Source organism: Ochotona curzoniae, unplaced genomic scaffold (genome assembly GCF_017591425.1).
Source record: "Ochotona curzoniae isolate NIBS_2020 unplaced genomic scaffold, NIBS_Ocur_1.0 scaffold_1852, whole genome shotgun sequence".
NCBI lineage: Eukaryota > Metazoa > Chordata > Mammalia > Lagomorpha > Ochotonidae > Ochotona > Ochotona curzoniae.
The window spans coordinates 5,577,608-5,594,967 of NW_024467087.1; the positions used below are offsets into that span (position 1 = coordinate 5,577,608).

The window sequence follows — 17,360 nt, forward strand, 5'->3', positions numbered from 1 at the left end:
ACCCAGCCTCATGATACCTAGAATAGCAAGCATAGCTTCCAGTAAGTCCCACTTTCAAAGAACCAATACACTTCAGTGAGTTGTGGTAATAAACTCAGTAAGGACAAGAGTGAGAAGGAAAGAGAAAGATCATCTATCTGTTGGTTCACTCCACAAATGACCACATCAGCCACCACTGCTTCAGGCTAAAGCCAGATGCCTAGAGTTTCATCTAGGGCTCCCAAAAGGATAACAGGGGCCCAAATAGCTGGACTATTAGCCCCTGCTTTCCCAATGCATTCATAGAGAAGTGGTACACATATACAGATAATAGTGTCATGTGCAACAACTTAACACACTGCAATATAATGCCATTTCCCTAAAGATTTTCTTTTTACTTATGAAATTTTCACCATTTTAGAATATTTGTTTTATTTCTTTGAAAGGCAAGGCTGCAGAAAGAATGGCAGGGGCACATACAGAGAGATCTTTACGGCTGGTGCAGTCTACAACAATGGTGTCAGGCTGAAGCCAGGAGGCAGGAACTTCTTCCAGTCTCGCACAAGAGTGCAAGGGTCCAAGTACCTTAGCCATACATTTTTTATGTGCCCTCATATTGAAAGAATCATAACATACCTGGAGAGGAGGGACCAAGATGAATGCTTACGAAAGAGCACTGAAGGGAGTAGGACTATGGTGTTAAAATAGTGGCTAATTGCCAGAGAATATGGCAGTATTTCAATATTTCATCAGTGATTCTCAATGGAGGTAGGTCCTTGGCCCTGTTCTTCAGCGGCTATCCAGAATGGCAGAATATTTGATATCACTGCTCGTTGGCCAGTGAAAGCTGTTTAAGTCAATATGATCATCAGTAATATTTTAATGCATTTTAAGAGGTTCCCTTAATATTAGGGCTTCTTTACCCCCACCCTGCCACGTACACATACTACAGATCTGCGTAAATAATAAATTCACAGGGTTTTTGTAGTCCTAAAATAGAACTCCCCTGGGAGTCAGTAATTGGATGACTCCTTTACCAAGAATGTGGACGGCCAGAGAATCTGCATATTCCCCTTGACTATATGCTTTGTCACCTCAATACACTGGAAATGTTAAGACTTGGAAAAAGAGGAGAGAAATATCTGTATCAGACACTGTGATGTCTAAACTGCTCACCTCCAGTTTAAGCCTGTGATGAGGGAAGAGGATGAGGAATACAAGCAAAATAAAGATTCACAAGAAAAACCCACAGACTGGATTGAAGCTCAATAACAACACCGTGCCACAGAGTTAATAAAACTGTCCAAGACTTCGTTAAAGGACAGGAAAAGAAGATTCCATAACAATAATGGAAGGCAATGACTGGATAAGGACTTTATCTAAAAAAAAGTCATGTTTGTATTCCACTGAGTCCAAACTCCTCAATAACCTGATTGTGATTCACCCATACCAGTTTATGTATACCTTTTAGTTGGCTCCTTCTCTTAATGTTTGAGTACACAGTTGGCCTGCTAATATCTGATTGGAGCAAAAGATGTACAAATGAGAGATGACCATTTTCCTTTTCTTTCAGTCGTTAAGTTTGCAAGATTTATGAAGCAGCATCTTTGATTTTCTTCTTTTCTCTCATTTTATTAGCTAGTAAAGACAAAATAAAACGCATAAAAAACATTCAAATAACTGCCTAATAGACCCTGATGCTCATTAAGAATTACAACACTACTCAAATTTGAACTGTGGTGTGACTGGAAGTACCACTATGCAATAGCTCAAAATAGTGTAATAATCAATTCTTAACTGTTTACATCAACTCAGAATTTTAAGTATGGTAGACACATTAGGTATTTAAGTGTAAAATGTGATGAAGTGTGAACTAGGCAAAGACCGGGCTATGAAACTTGAATGTTATAATTTTTTATTGATAACCTATCTGGGGTGATTTTAGGGAGGATAAAAAGGTCCTGCCGGAAATCTCCACCATGTTAGCTGACTATTGAAAAGCCACCTGAATTACTTTATAGTGTAACATACAAATTATCTTAATATAACATCCCCATCCTTCATTAAATTGGCATATAATTACAAATCTTTATATTGCAAATATTTCATTCTTATATAACTGCCTATAATTATGGAGTACAGTATTGTTGCCAACGATACCCTAAACTGATAAGAGATAGTGTTGTAGAACCCATGAACAGGATCTGTGCACCCAGAGTGCAGAAATTAGATCACTGACATGGAGGTGATAGAAGAAAGCAGGGTTTTATTGCAAAGTGGAGACCAGGAAGCCAGGCAGCTGTTTCTGAATCATTGGACACCCGGAGAAATCAAGAGTGAGTATTCTTACAGACAGAACATTGGAGCTGAGAACTGGAAATCTGCAAGTTTCCTGATTGGTCAGCACTGCTGTGATCTTTATGAAGTTTGCGATTCTAGTGGGCTCTAACTCAGGGACAGGGGCAGGGAGGATATTTAAAAGAAATTTTAGGCTTTCCTTTCAGACAATATTGGCCATTAAATTTCTCCTTTATTGGAGAAGCAAGTGAATCATTCCCTTAAGACAGTGGATTCCTTTTGATAGAAAGCAGGCCAGGACACTTTGTGCTAAGGTACTCAGACAAGGACACCTGAGGCTGGGGGGAAAGGCAAGGGGCTGGACCACACTTTTACATTATAAGAATTCAGCTTCAGTACGTGTTTTATTCCTAACCTCCAACATTTGTTATTTCTTCATGTTGAGAATATTAAAAATCCTATCTACCATTTTAAATTAGTGACTTAATTATTGTTAAGTATAATTATTTAAACAGCAAGTTTTCAGAGTTTTAACAAATAAACCTCATTACGGGTCTGGTTATACTTACAGTTCCTCTACTCAGAAGATTGAATATATGCATTTGAATATATACAATGTTGATTACAGCTGCAAGTTATGGACCAGATTCCATATTATTTATTCAATAACTTTGGGTAGGACAGACGTGAAAAAACTCATATTTATCTCATTCTATATGTTGCTCTTACAATTTGGAATTGATATTGTGGCACTGTTAGTTAGACCTATGGATCCTTCTTCAAATCTTGGTCTATTTGTAATGGTTTTGACCAAAGAATTAATTGTATCTGGATCATTTAAATGGATCAAAATCTGAAATTTATAAATATAATAACCAAAATTATAAGACACCAAGATGAAAAAATATATATGAAGACCTGCAACAATAGAGTAAGAAAGGTAAAGCATAACTAAGCCAAAAGGAAGACACATAATTAGAACTTTATCAAAATTAAATGCTTTCCTACTTTAAATACCATCAGGGAATGAAAAAAGAAATCCACATGATGGGAAAAATTATTCGTCATAATTTACTTAAAGAAAAATATTTCAACTCTTTTTCATGTGGCTATCATAAGTTAGATACCAAATTCTAACAAGAAGAAGACAAAAAATGTCAATTTGACTTATTAGCACAGCATAAAATTATGAACAAAGTAATACTGAAAGGAATAAAGCATGCTGTATAAGAATAATACAACAATACTATGCTACAGTTATTGAAGGAATGCAAAATTGTTCTGTCATTAGAGGAGCAAACATAATGCAAGTTAGCATATTAATAATCAACAGATAAAAGAAGCAATCATTTTTACAGACAAAAAATGCAACTGATAAAATTCAGCATCGGTTTATGATTTTAATAATGAAACATTCAGCAAATCAAAAACAAAAAAACATTCTCTTAGTCTGACAAAGAGACATACATGAAGACAACCAGAGCAAGAATACATTTACTTATCGCTGAAAAATTGAACTTATTTTCTATGAGCAATGGAGTTAGATAAGGCCATACTCAATAATACAGTAGATATACTAACTGATGTAGAAAGCTATCAAAAGGAAATAAGAAACATGTAGTGTAATAAGAGATGAGGAGTGTCTAATGAAGAATGATGATATTGGCTTATTTCCTGTTTAGTGAATCCTAATGAATCTACAAATAAATTATTAAAATTGATAAAACCATTGCAAAATTGTACAAAATAATGTTCAAAAATTAGTTGTAGTCTTCCCTTCACTCCCATTCTGTTCTTTTCCTCTGTGCAAATAATAGGATGCTACACAAACCAAGGCCACACCATTACTGCAAGTCCAACCACAGGGCCACCTGGAGAGAGCACAATCCCAGAGTGCTAGTGACCTGGGAGGGAAATAGTGGGCTCCCCCCTCTTGGATTAATACTCCCATGGGAGGGCAAAACAACAACTAGGTCAGGGGCTGGGGTGGCTAGACAGAAAGGCACTCAGCAACATCTGAGAGCGCTAGACAGTGGAGCTGGTTGGATGGAACTTAGCTCCAATACCCCTCAACATTTACGAGAGCCCAATGGGGTATGGGGAAGACTGAACCAGGCAGCAACACATGCTGGCAAAGCAGGACAGGGGCGGACCAGGAGGGGCTTATGGGATTGCTCCCACTAGACTACAGCTCTCAATGGTTGATGTGAAGGCTGAGTAAGAGACGAGTGGAACCGAGAAGGATTACAACGCCCATTGATTCCAGTGGAAGTCGAGGCTCAAGACGGAACCAACCCAGCAATTGCAACCATCAGCTCGAGGACCAGAGAAGGTCTCCCCAAGAAGCCGTTAAACTTATCCGGACTATAAAATGCTGGACTCTATGCTTGGTATATGCTTGCAACGAAAAATCTGAACTGAACTTGAACTGTGGTTACGCAACAAGGTGGAGGAATCCACCATGGGGGGAGGGTTTGTGGAGGGGTAGGGGGAATCCCAGTACCTATAAAACGGTGTCACATAATACAATGTAATTTTAAAAATAAATAAATAAACCAAGGCCACATATCAAAGTTAATGAATCATTTCACAAACCAAATGGAGAATGAAAACAGTAAGACATAATATGCACTGTTCTATTTAAATAAAGTATAAAATCTGCCAAAGCTAAACTATATATTTCTGAAAGGCAAATACAGAAGGTTGTCCTAAGAACAAAAATTCACAAATAAATGTTTTTCGTATTTATTCATTTTTTTCTAAATGTGTTATGCACCACAAAAACAGAAAATCCACTTCCAAAGAATGCATGCCTGAAACAACATAGCAGGATAAAAAAATCCTTTTTATATTCGGCTCTGTATATTTGTATTGCTCGAATGTATTACAAAGAGAATATTCATTTTTCTCTATCACATACATAGTTTATTTTTAAATATCATTATGGGTTTTAAAAATAGCTTCAAAAATACCCCAAAAGTATTTTACACAGAAAGGAGTCTTTCAGATTAACATAGGTTGCATAGCAAATAGAGGCTGAACGAATAAGCAATACTGAAACCTTTGGGGACCTTCAGGTGCTTTAAGGTAACTGATTCAAACAATGCATATATAGGGATAAATCTGGGTCTCTGGAATGGAATCCAACCTTTAGATGTGGTTTGAGTGCACGTTGAATTGCACAGCAGTGTTCTTTTTACTTTGACCCTATCTGAGCTGGTAATAAATTCCACAATTATTAGCAATTCTAACTACAGAGTGCCAAAGAATTGATGAGGCTAGAGGAAAGGTCTGCCCTTTAACCAGAAGCTATACATTCAGGTCACCTTCAAGGCAATTCTCAGGGGCAAACCACTGCCCAAGCATTTATATGTGGTTAATGAGTAGTGAAAAGACCTTTGGAATGCTCAGAGATCCTTTTTAATGAAATGTGCAGATTAACATTGAATGACATTCGTTGTTATCTTTTTTCTATCACCTCATGCATGAAAACCAAAGGTCTCTGTGATAACAGGCTCTAAATTGTTTAATCCATGAATTTATAAATCTGTATTACTTCCCCAGAGAGAATTTATCACAATTTTTTGAGCTCTTGAAACATCTATACACATATGTTCTCATAGATGAACTTTATAGAGGAAAGGGACAATACATTGCAGCATGCATTTCTACTCTTGAATAAAAAGAGGAATATGAATGAAACTGTTAAATACCCCTTGACATTTGGATACTAGATTTTGTACAATTACCTATACCTCCAATGCCATGATACACTTAAATAGCAGACTATTATACTTTTGGCTGCTCCTGAAAGACCATGCTGTTTTAATAATATGGGGGAAAATAATCTGAGTGTACATGGGGAGAGAGCAAGTGGAGGAAGGGGGAGAATCTCTATATCTACAAAATTGTATCATGAAAAATAATGCTAATAAAAAATTCCAAAAAGTGTTAACACCATACATTGTTTACATAAGCTCATAATTCATAGCAGAAGAATGGTGGAAAAATTTAAGTTCAGAGGATAAAGGATGAAAGAAAGTGGCAAATGATTAATTTTTCAGTTGAACTTTAAAGGCCGATATAGCCAAGTGCATGGTGGATATGCATTCAATGTAGGTTACTATCATCAACTTTTAAACCTACATCATTACATGTAAGATAAAAAACTAAGTTAAAAATAGGATTAAAATATTTCTTAAGTCTGAATCCATATGTGATTCTACTTAATACATTGGTTAGTGGTTTCTGTTTGCTTTCCATGTGCCCTTCCAAATCCTTGCAAATTCACCTATTTTAAGGTCAAGGGTTTGATACGTAAAGCTCCATGGCACTCAGACTTCCTGGACATCTCCATCCTCTGTGTTCCTGTTTTGCTTTTTGGAGCACTTCATAGAGTCTCAGTCTGCTTTTTTTGTCACTGACACTGGGCTTTACCTGCCAACCTCCAGGTGGAAGTCCTTGAGACATACTTTCTCTCAGCTACTTATGCCATAAAGTTAGTATGCAAACCCTTACCATGCACGGAGTCCAATATCAAAAGGACATAACACGTCCAGGCATCTCCCCAACTTTTGGTCCCAAGCCCCAGAAGACTGCAATTCCTTAGGGCAGCCATTGTCTTCTAAAATGGAGATTCCCAAACGACAGCCCTTTTATTGTACAACCCTTTGCCTATTTGTATATAGTCTCTCCACAAATAGATTTTCTTTATTTTAAAAGATGGAAAGGAAGGGGCAAGAGAATTGAAGAAAGAGCATGGGGTGAATAGGATAAGGAAGAGAGGCAAAGAAGCATATTCAATAGAGACCAGATTTGTCCTGCAAAATCTGTAATGTTTGCTACGTGGCCCTTACAGGAAGAAAGTGTACTGATTCCTGTTTAAATCACGAATTTCATCTTTCCAAGCCCTGGCCTAAAATCCTTCTGTAAAGGATAAAATTGACTGTTCACATTTTATCCTGTTTACCATTTGACAATTATCAAATTGGACCCTCTATTAACACAACCTGAACTACCTAGACTTATGAATAGAGATTGGACATTCATACTGCTGTCTGCTTTTTTGACACCCTTGTGACTCCATGAAATTCTATCTCACTTGGCAAATCCCTTCTTGGAGATTTAGCTAATTTCACCTCCTCTCTGATCCCCTTCTTGACTCTCCCAAGCACAATTCTTAATGTCGTCTTCTGTACACTCACGCATATGGTTGTGATGTCTATAAAACAGTGTGAGCCACTGCCCTCAGCTGGAAATGGAAAGGTTTTTAATTTCCATCTAATTATTTATATCATGTGGACAATCTAAAATGAAATCAAATGTTTGGATTTACTCCTATTTACTGATTAATTACTTTTGGAAAAAAAATGACCAACAGTCAAAAAATTAAAACAACTGTCAGAAAATGGACAGTGATGTAACAGAGGTTCAGAAAACGTCTTGAGAAATCATTGAAATAAAGACTACACAGTCCAAGTTCCCTAAAGTGTTTCTTGGGAGAGAATAAGCTTTATACCTATCTGAAGCACTCCATTTCAATAAAATTGGCAATATGCTAAGAGCTCTTCTAACTGAAATCCCTACATAATTTAAGGGGTAAACTGGCAAACAGGTAAAGATTAAGTAAATATCTGGTTAATGAAGTAAAATAAAAAAATTGAGATCAGTATCTAAAGTGCATTATATTGACATGATCATTCAGTTATGAAATCAATTAAATATCAAATTGCTTATAGTGCACACAGAACACTGAATTTCACAGAAGTGTTCAATAAGGTGAGGCATTAATTTAGAAAAAGGCTGAAAATCTATATAAACCATGAACTTTCTGTACATTCACTCAAAATGAAAGACAAAACACGGATTGTGTATATATGGACGCATGTATTGAAGCATAAAAATGTGAAAGGTATGCCTGATTAGTGAAATATTTCTTCTCTTAGTAAGTGAGGGAGTAGCAGATAGAAAAACAGAGCTAGTTGGTCCTGACGTGGTGGCGTAGAAGCTTAACTCCTTGCCCTGAATGTACCAGGATTCCATATGAGCGCCGGTTCTAATCCCAGCATCTCCATTTCCCATCCAGCTCCCTACTTGTGGCTTTGGGAAAGCAGTCGAGGAGGGCCCAAAGCCTTGGGACCCTGCATCCGCGTGGGAGACCTGGAAGGAAGTTCCTGGCTCCTGGCTTCAGATCAGTGCAGCACTGGTCATTGTAGCCACTTGGGGAGTGAATCATCGGATAGAAGATCTTCCTCTCTGTCTCTCCTCCTGTATGTATATCTGACTTTCCAATAAAAATAGATACATTTTAAAAAAAGAAAGAAAGAAAGAAAGGAAGGAAGGAAAGAAAGAAAGAAAGAAAGAAAGAAAGAAAGAAAGAAAGAAAGAAAGAAAGAAAGAAAGAAAGAAAGAAAGAAAAGAAAATCAGAGCTGGGGGGTTGGCTAAAATCCAAGGCAGTCAAAGGGTGTTTTCCTGCCACATTTATATATGTGAATTGTTTCATGTTTTAGAATAAGCACATTTCTTCTTTCATCAGTTTGAATTTAAAGCAACAATATTTTTCAATTTAAAATTAAATCTGCAAAGTATCCATCAAATCACAATTCCATGCGTTTGAAAAAGAAGGAGGAAATATTATGACATATCACAACTAGTGATTTCAACTCAGAATGAATTTCCAGAATCCACATGTCTTTTACCTTTGAGACTTAATAAATCTGAATGGTTAACTTCAGTGTAGATAAACTGTGTTATACAAGCATTTACTCCTCCTTGATTCATTAATTGCAATATTCATTCATCTGTAACAGATTTAGTAAGTTCCTTTGATGGTCAGATCCTAGGATATGTATAGATGATACAAAAGAACTACAATTCACGCCCTTTCTTGAACTTGCAATGCTCAGAGCCTTGTCAGTGTTGATGGTGAGGCATGCTCTGTAATGTATGCACTAGATATAGATACTATATATACATGTGTTTACAATTGGAAGAGATAAGCATACCACAGCTTCAACTCCCTTTCTGTAACTAGAACTAGCAAGGAGGAAAGTTTCTTTCTACCATTGGTTTATCGTCTCTGCTTTCTAAGCTTCTGCATAGAAATTTTCTTTAAAGTTCCAGAAAATAAAAATTTGACATTTTCTAGGTAGAGCACATAACACATTATGTAGGCTTCTGTTTAACCATTTAAAATATAAAAATCATTCTCAGCTCTGAGCCATGTGAAATTGTGGCCAGATGTGACCCATAATTTGCCAAATCTCATTCTATGTGAAACATCTGGGGAAAGGGAAGGGCAGCAAAGTTGTTCTTCCTGTCATCTATAGGCAGGCAGCTAGCTAAGCTCTTGTAAGACAAACGGGAACAAAACAGACATGGTTCTTGCCTTTCACAGAGTTTATAAATTAGGCACACACCTGGTGCATAAAGAAAATCATTATATCTAGCAGCAACTGTAACCCCATGAGGATCTATGTTTATCTTATTTTCTCTGAATGTCATAAACCCAGCAACTCTTTGAAAATATTTCTTATACTTATTCCATTATACTAAAATGAACTGTTTTCATTCTTGTGTCTGCTAGGCAAAAAAAAAAAAAAAAAAAAAAAAAACAACTTGATCCATGACACATATTTATCTTGGCATTCTTAGAGCCTAGCTCTTTCTGCTCCATGTTCATATTTTGTGCTTAATAATTGCTTGTCAGATGATGGGGATCAAAGTGAGTTTTATCAGGTTGTTTGTGTCCCTTTTTTTGGTGGCCCAATTTCCTTTTACATTTAAAATATAACTTAGCTGTGTTGTAAGAAAGACTGAGTTCAAAGCCTCCAGGGCTGAAAATGGAAGAGAGTGTATTTTCACTGCACTTGACATCATTATAAGACCTAAAAAATCTTAGTGGCATCCTATATTTTCAGCTGGGATTTGCAGAGAACTGTTGTTTTTATTGCCCCCAAGAAAAATTCTACCTAGCCATATTTTCCTTGTAGGTTTCACCGGGAGGCTGTTTGTGTACTCACCCCTCTGGTGAGATTGAGCATGTCTGACATTTTTTTTTTTTTCATTGTGATTTCCTAAAGTGAGGGGCCAGCGTTTCCTCTTATTGAGTATTCTGTCTTTGCTTTCTCTGTGTAAAATGGCACACACATGCAGTGACTACACAAAAACTAATGGAGGTAGCTGAGCCTGACACTTGTCTTCTGGTTGAGATGTTAAACTCAATGTGTGTACCTGTCAGAAGCAAAGGTGCAAACATCCTAAAAACATGCTATTTTAATGATATAAAAAAAATACATGTTCATTGTAGAAATGATGAAAAACAAAGTGAAAACTGGGAGGGAACACACTGCTTTTAGCCTGCCCATATGATCTATTAACCTTCTGGCTCATGTTTATGCTTACTGCACTTCAGTTTCTTCACCTACAAAATGGAGTTGATACTAGTACCTACTTAGTGGTGCTGTTTATTCAAAGATTTTATTTATTTAAAGACTACTTTGTGATCTTTAAATAATGAATGTACATATACTATTCTGTCTAAAGAAGACGTAGACACAGCGCAGGTACTGTACAACCCATCAGTCAAGTAGTGTCCATATGAATGAATATTACCTTTAACACCACAACTATTTATTTTAACACAGTGCTGTATAAAACATTCAATTATTGCACATTTCATAAATTTCTCACTCTAACAATTCCTTAAATATTAACACTGTTTGAAATTTTAAGTGATTCAACCCCATTGTCAGTGTAGCCTAGAAACATTTATTTATTAAATATTTACAGTGAATTTCTGTGTTTCCAATTATATCTAAATGATTATAATAACTTCTAAAGAAAGAGGACTTTGATATTGTCCCCCCAAAAAAATTAACTATAATTTAAATAGAAAAATCTGGAGACTTGGTAAAATGATATTTCTATGTGTGTTTCTAAGGGTGCTTTTTGAAAAGACTGTCATGGGAGTTAGTGGACTGAGTGGAATAGCTCCACCATTGGTGTTCATGGCCACAATTCAATCATCTGCCAGTTTGCATATAGCAAAAAAAAAAAAAGACAGAGAGAGAGAGACAAAGTTTCTAATGCTGACGTCTGTGCATCCTGCCTATGGACATCAGATCTTTATGCTCTCTGGATTTGGGACACAGGATCATTAGAGCATCACTGCATGTCAACTTGTGTATATGTGTGTGAGTGTGTATGCAAACAATGTACTGTATACCCAAAATGCACACATACAATTTACATTTTTCTATTAAATCTTTCAAAAAGCACATGCTTCATTGTTTCATAAACAAAATAAATATTTTGAACTTAGTGAAATCTGTTATCTTTTTTTTTCCACTCTGATTTCTCAGGTCTTAGAATCAGAATTGTAACTTAAATTTCCCTATTTTTGGATGCTTTTGAACTTGATTTCAACCACACTTTGAACATCCCTGGCCTTCTGGTTGCTGATTGGCCGTGTATGACTTCTTAGGTACCTTGGAACAAATGTCTATCCTACAGCTCCTAACTGTGGGCGACATGTTCCTAACTAGGAAACCTATTAGCATCTAACTATTCATTTCAAGGATTAAATTTATGACAAAACTGCTACAATTATTTTTCTGTTAACTCTGCAAAAACAAGACGCAATTCATCTCTTTAGGATACATCTTTATTATAGTTTAATTGTATATCTTAGCAGCAAAGCACATGCCATCTGGTGGTTGAAAGAAATATTAACATAATAGATTTCAAAAATCCTATGTGGAAAAACAAACATTCCAAAACATCATTTTAGATATATTTTTAAGTCAGTAGCAAACATATATTTGAAGCAAGATACACCACATCAGAATATTTAACATGTCCAAAACTAGATATCTAATAAGTACTGTATCCAATACATACATTTAATGGCAATTCTACAATTGAAGTTATTTGTTTCTGAAATACTAAGCAGCAGGTAGTTGAACTGAAATTTATATGCAGAACTGATTGTTCTGGTACACATTGAGAAAAAGAGAAAAACTAGAAAAAAAATGTTTGTTTTGTCTTTAATTAATTCTGATTGTGAATGTTCAAAACAGTGTTTTGGTAAAATTTTTATTTTTCAAAAAATTCATCAAAATGAAAGCAAACAAAATAAAATTACCCTAATGATTTTAATTGTGCTCTTCAGCAGTATTTTAGTATAATAAGTCTCTAGGACATTTTTGTCTTGTAAATCCTAAATTCTATACCCACTGAAGAGCATCTCTCTCCCTTCTCTTTAAGCCCTTGCTAATCACTCAGTGATACTAATGAGTTTGATTGCTCTTGATATCTCATATAAGCAAAATCATGCAGCATTTGTATTCCTGTGAGTGATTAATTTCAATTATTACAATGTCGTCTAGGTTTCCTTTTATTTGGGCATGTGGCAAGATCTTCCTCTTTTGCTGGATGGGATAATCTTTCATTATATGTATTCATAATGTTCTTTTTACCCAACTATCAATAGCCATTTGGTTGTTTGCACCTCTTCACTTGTGAATATTGCTGCAATGAGCATGCGACACACAAATTCCTTCTTAATTATTTTGATTCCGATTCCTCTAGAAAATGAATTCTAAAAGTGGTATCTTTTAGCAAAATTCTAGAAGTGGCATTGCTAGATCAAATAATGCTACTTGTTTATTCATGTATTTTTCAGGAAACTTCACAGTATTCTGCACAACCGTTCTAGTTTTACCACAACCTTGCTAGCAGTTATTTTCACTAGTTCTGTCAGTTTGTTTCTTTGTTTGTGTTTTGTTTGTTTGTTTGTTTGTTTTTTGATACTATGACTTGCTTTTATTTCATTATCATCCATGCTACAGCCTCCAGTCCTGGCAGGTGAAGGGAAAGTGTGCCTGGAGCCAGGGGCGGGGCTGCCCTCCTCCGCACTCTGCAGTGCATGCCCACTTCCATGTCCGAGCCTGCACTCACTGGCCCAGCCCCGCAGTGCAGCTCTGAGGTTCTCTCTGTTCCACTTGTCTGATTCCAAATTCGACCCAAGTCATCATGGATACCCCAAGTGAAAGCGCTGTCTACAACATCTTCCACATTGAAAAGCAGAGGCAATTATGGGAGAGGGTGATACATTGCACTGCTGGGTGCCAATGGGTCTCCTGGAGGCCTGTCCCCACATAGAAATACAAAGGGTCCCCACTGCCCTCTAAGAATCCAAGCTGGGAGTACACATCTGTAGCTGCTGGGACCCAGCACAGGGCTGTGGGCAGGCACTCACTTGCAGGGCTGGTTCAGAGTGGATGCAGTTCCCCAGCTCCAGGAGGCCTCCCTGCTGGAAGTGTCAGGAGTGTAGAGGTGACAGAGCACAAAGGGCTTGAGGGAAAGGGAGACATAAACCCCTACATGGAGTAGGGGAGCAAGGTGTGGGCAAACCCTGGAGGCCACACTGAAGGTCAGCTTCAGAGGTGGGGAGAAAGGTTACAATCTATGCTTTGGCCATTGGTGGGGGAGGGAGGCAGGGGACAGCATGATGACTGGTTTGGGTACCATTTAAGACTCAAGAAATAATCCAGGGTGAGAGGCACCTCCACACCCCTGCGGTAGTCCCAAGGCCGCACCTGAAACTGTCACCTCTCCTCTAGAGTGCCAGGTCAAGCTGCAGGGTTGGCAGGAGGGTAGGTGGCAGTAGAGGGGAAGGGAGTCAGGGGCCCAGGCCTAGTCAGCATCAGCAAAGTGACTGTGTGACGTGTCTTTTCACAGTTGAATTAGCTGTGTCCCACCAGTGAGGCTGGGAATTGATTTAAATACGTTTTCTTGATCCCGGAAGTTCAACTACGTGGACCGTAGTTATACTTGACAGGATATTATAGCACAACTTATATATTTCAAGTGGACAAAAAAATTACTATTATGTACTGTGTCCTTAGATAAATTGCTTTTGAATGGGAACTTCCTTTCCAGTACTTGGAGGTCAGCTAGATAAGCCTAGAAAATGGAGTGCTGTGGAGCAGGTGTCCTGCCTGGCAGCCGGCTTCCTGAGGCCTGGTTGCTGTAGCACTGTCCTTGGGGTGGCTGAGGAAGCTTTAGGTTCTCTTGCCATCAAGAGGTGCCACAGCTGCTGCAGCACTAATCTCATGTAAATTCTGCCATTCGGCCAGCACTGAAATGGCCCTGAGGTCCACCACTCTGTTCATATCAATTTTTGTTACACAAAGGGTGGGATGGGGGGTTCTGGATATTTGGGTTCATGCTCTATTTTAAGGCTGTATATTCGGTTTTCATAAATTGTTCGTGGAGGCCCAATTATCATCCCCGGCCATCTTGTTAATGCCATGTCTTCTGTGATTTTTTCTAGACCCCAGCTAACGGTACCATCTCTTACTCCTTTCTAGCCTTCTTAGACTTCTTCCAACAGTCAGAAATTACGAGCGACTTTTGCTCCCAAGCCGTGGTGGTGGCGGCCATCTTGCGTCGCCAGAGCTCCAAGGCTGGCCTGTGCTTCTGTTGATTCGTTTTAATAGAGACCATAGCAATGGTTTTGAGATGATATTTTGCCACTTTAAAATTTGTATTTCTGTAAAGTTACATGATATTGAACATCATTTCCTATGCTTGTTCACCAAATCTGTCAGGTTATCGGACTATTTTCTAACCAAGTTCCTTCCCCTTGTTAAAGTGTTAGAATGCGCCCTATGCTTTACTTACTAACTCCTTTTCAGATACATCATTATTTTCCTCCATTTTTGAGATTTTTTTTTCTTTCCTTATACTCTTTCCTTTATTATAAAGTAGTGTTAACGTCCAATGTAGGCATATCCATGCATATTTGCTTTTGGTGTCCTTTAAAAATGTGATGGAGCTTTTCCCTTGTGTTCTGCTCTAGAGGTGCTAGGTGTCTTGTCTTACATTTAGTTATTCAATCCATTTTGAACTATTTCCATATGTAGTGTAAAGTGGAGTCTAGCTTAATTCCTTTGCATGTGGTGATCCATTTTTTCCAACATCATTATTTGAAGCAACGGTCCTTTCTCCTTATGTAGTTTTAGTATCCCAGTTGAAGGCCATGGGAGCTTATTTCTGCAGTCTCTATTCTGTTTCATAGATATAGATCTGTCTTTACATCGGTGGCAAGAGTTTTGATTTCTGTAACTTTGTAAAATGTTCAGAAATCAATGTGCCTTAACTCATACAACCACTTAGTGAGATGGGAACTCTTATTTATTAGGATTATGGAGGAAGGAGTTGAGGTTTAGGGAGATTAGATCACGGGAGGGCTATTCTGGAAACACAGTCATCATCAATACCAGGTTGCATTCAATAATACAAAATTCACTTAGTGGGACACAACTAGGCTCTAATCAGTGCACTTACACAGTCTCAGTATCCTTCCTATTAATTTATGCTGCTATATGTGGTGATTGTAATATAAAACATAGGAGGCTGACATATAATACCTTGAATTATTGTTACCTGTTTTTGAACTTTGTTTGAATAAAATAATGCGATACTCGTTCTTTTGTACCTGATTTAGTTTAGCATTTTTGGTTTGAGAGATCCAAAAGATAATTGCTATAGTTCATTCCTTCTTGCTATTGCATTATGCATAAGTATGTCACATATTATGTGAATAGATGTGACGTTATAATCATTGTCCTGAATATGACATTAGGTTGATTCTGCTTCACAGTTTTCCATCAACAGTCTAGACTCTCTCCTTTTGTAGATACATACACAACCCCGCCTGAGTATATATCTGTAGGAGAATCTAGGTCCCTGGGACTCTGAATGTTCAGCATCAGAAATATCTAACTTTAAAAATTTAGTTGTGGTGCAGTTCACATATTTTTTTCGTTCTGGGAATTACTATCAAAGAAGTTTAAAACTGAAAAAAAGAAGTTCAAATTTTGGAAAAGAGAGGTCTTCAATAATGCCATGCCTTTTTTTAATCTCAGGGATGTGTGTGTGTGTGTGTGTGTGTGTTTGGCATTTTGCAATCCCCTGAGAGTCTGTAGACTTTTCGAAGAATTTTTCTTTCTGTTTGTGGAAACATGCATTTGACATAAAAATCTATGTTTCAATATATGGAAGTAGGAAGTAGGTGTTAACCCCTGGTTCATCATTGTACAGTGACTTGGTTACTTCGCATTAATTCAACTTCCCTCAAGTATGATTGAACTTTTTTTTTCTCATTTTAAAAGATCACTCATCATTCATTGCTATCAAGGGATTGAGACAGCAACTTACGAAATGAATCATTTTTATATTTCCCTTCAGTGACTTACACCCTAGACTCACATTGTATCATTTTCTTTCCTATTTGTGTCTTTTATTTTGACTAGATAGCTATATTTTGGCATTGTACTGGCTGTACATTATCTTCTGTCTTATTATCTATTTATCAAACTTTCACTAACAAACTTACCAACCATTAATATACCCAAAACTTTTCTCATGGGGATCATGCCTTAGCATTCTGACTTGAATCTCAAAGTCCCACTGTGTTCTTTTCCCTTCCCAAGAATCTCAAAAGAAGTAGACCTGACTCAATATGTTACACGTGCTGCTGGACTAAACAGTAGAGTTTTAAAATGTATCATCAATGGAACTGAGAAAATCCCAGCTTTTGTCTCAATAGTCACCCACGATCCATACACCTGTCTGAGCAGGCTCCAAGGCTGGCTATGTCTTCCTCTTCCGTAGGATTCAGTGGTGAATGACTACACACTCAGCAATGAGACAAACACAGTCGCTTCCAGACAAGACCAAGACAAGCGGAAGTTTTAATTTGCTTTGGTTTATAAGGCAAACCCATAAGTACTGCAAATTACTTCTTAATTCATATAAGTCTAAAAATATATCTTAGTTGATTGCTAATTGATTATTCTGTTATATTTCAATTATGCGATAAAATAAATGCCTAATTTGAAAGTGACAATATATTTTCAAACTTAAACAAATTGTGACAATGTCTACTGGTGGGTGATGAGATTTGGTAAAGTAGTGTATTGATTAGTAGCACTAAAGTGATCTGAAGAGCAACTATAGAAAAATTCAAGGAGAGGGATGGGCATTTTACACATAGTTAAGAATTTGCATAGGA

General features: G+C 37.3%; 1 pseudogene; it reads right to left on the minus strand.

Annotated features, from left to right (window-relative positions):
- Window positions 1-14,245: 14,245 nt before the first annotated feature.
- Window positions 14,246-14,725, minus strand: LOC121169452 (annotated as a pseudogene).
- Window positions 14,726-17,360: the final 2,635 nt, after the last annotated feature.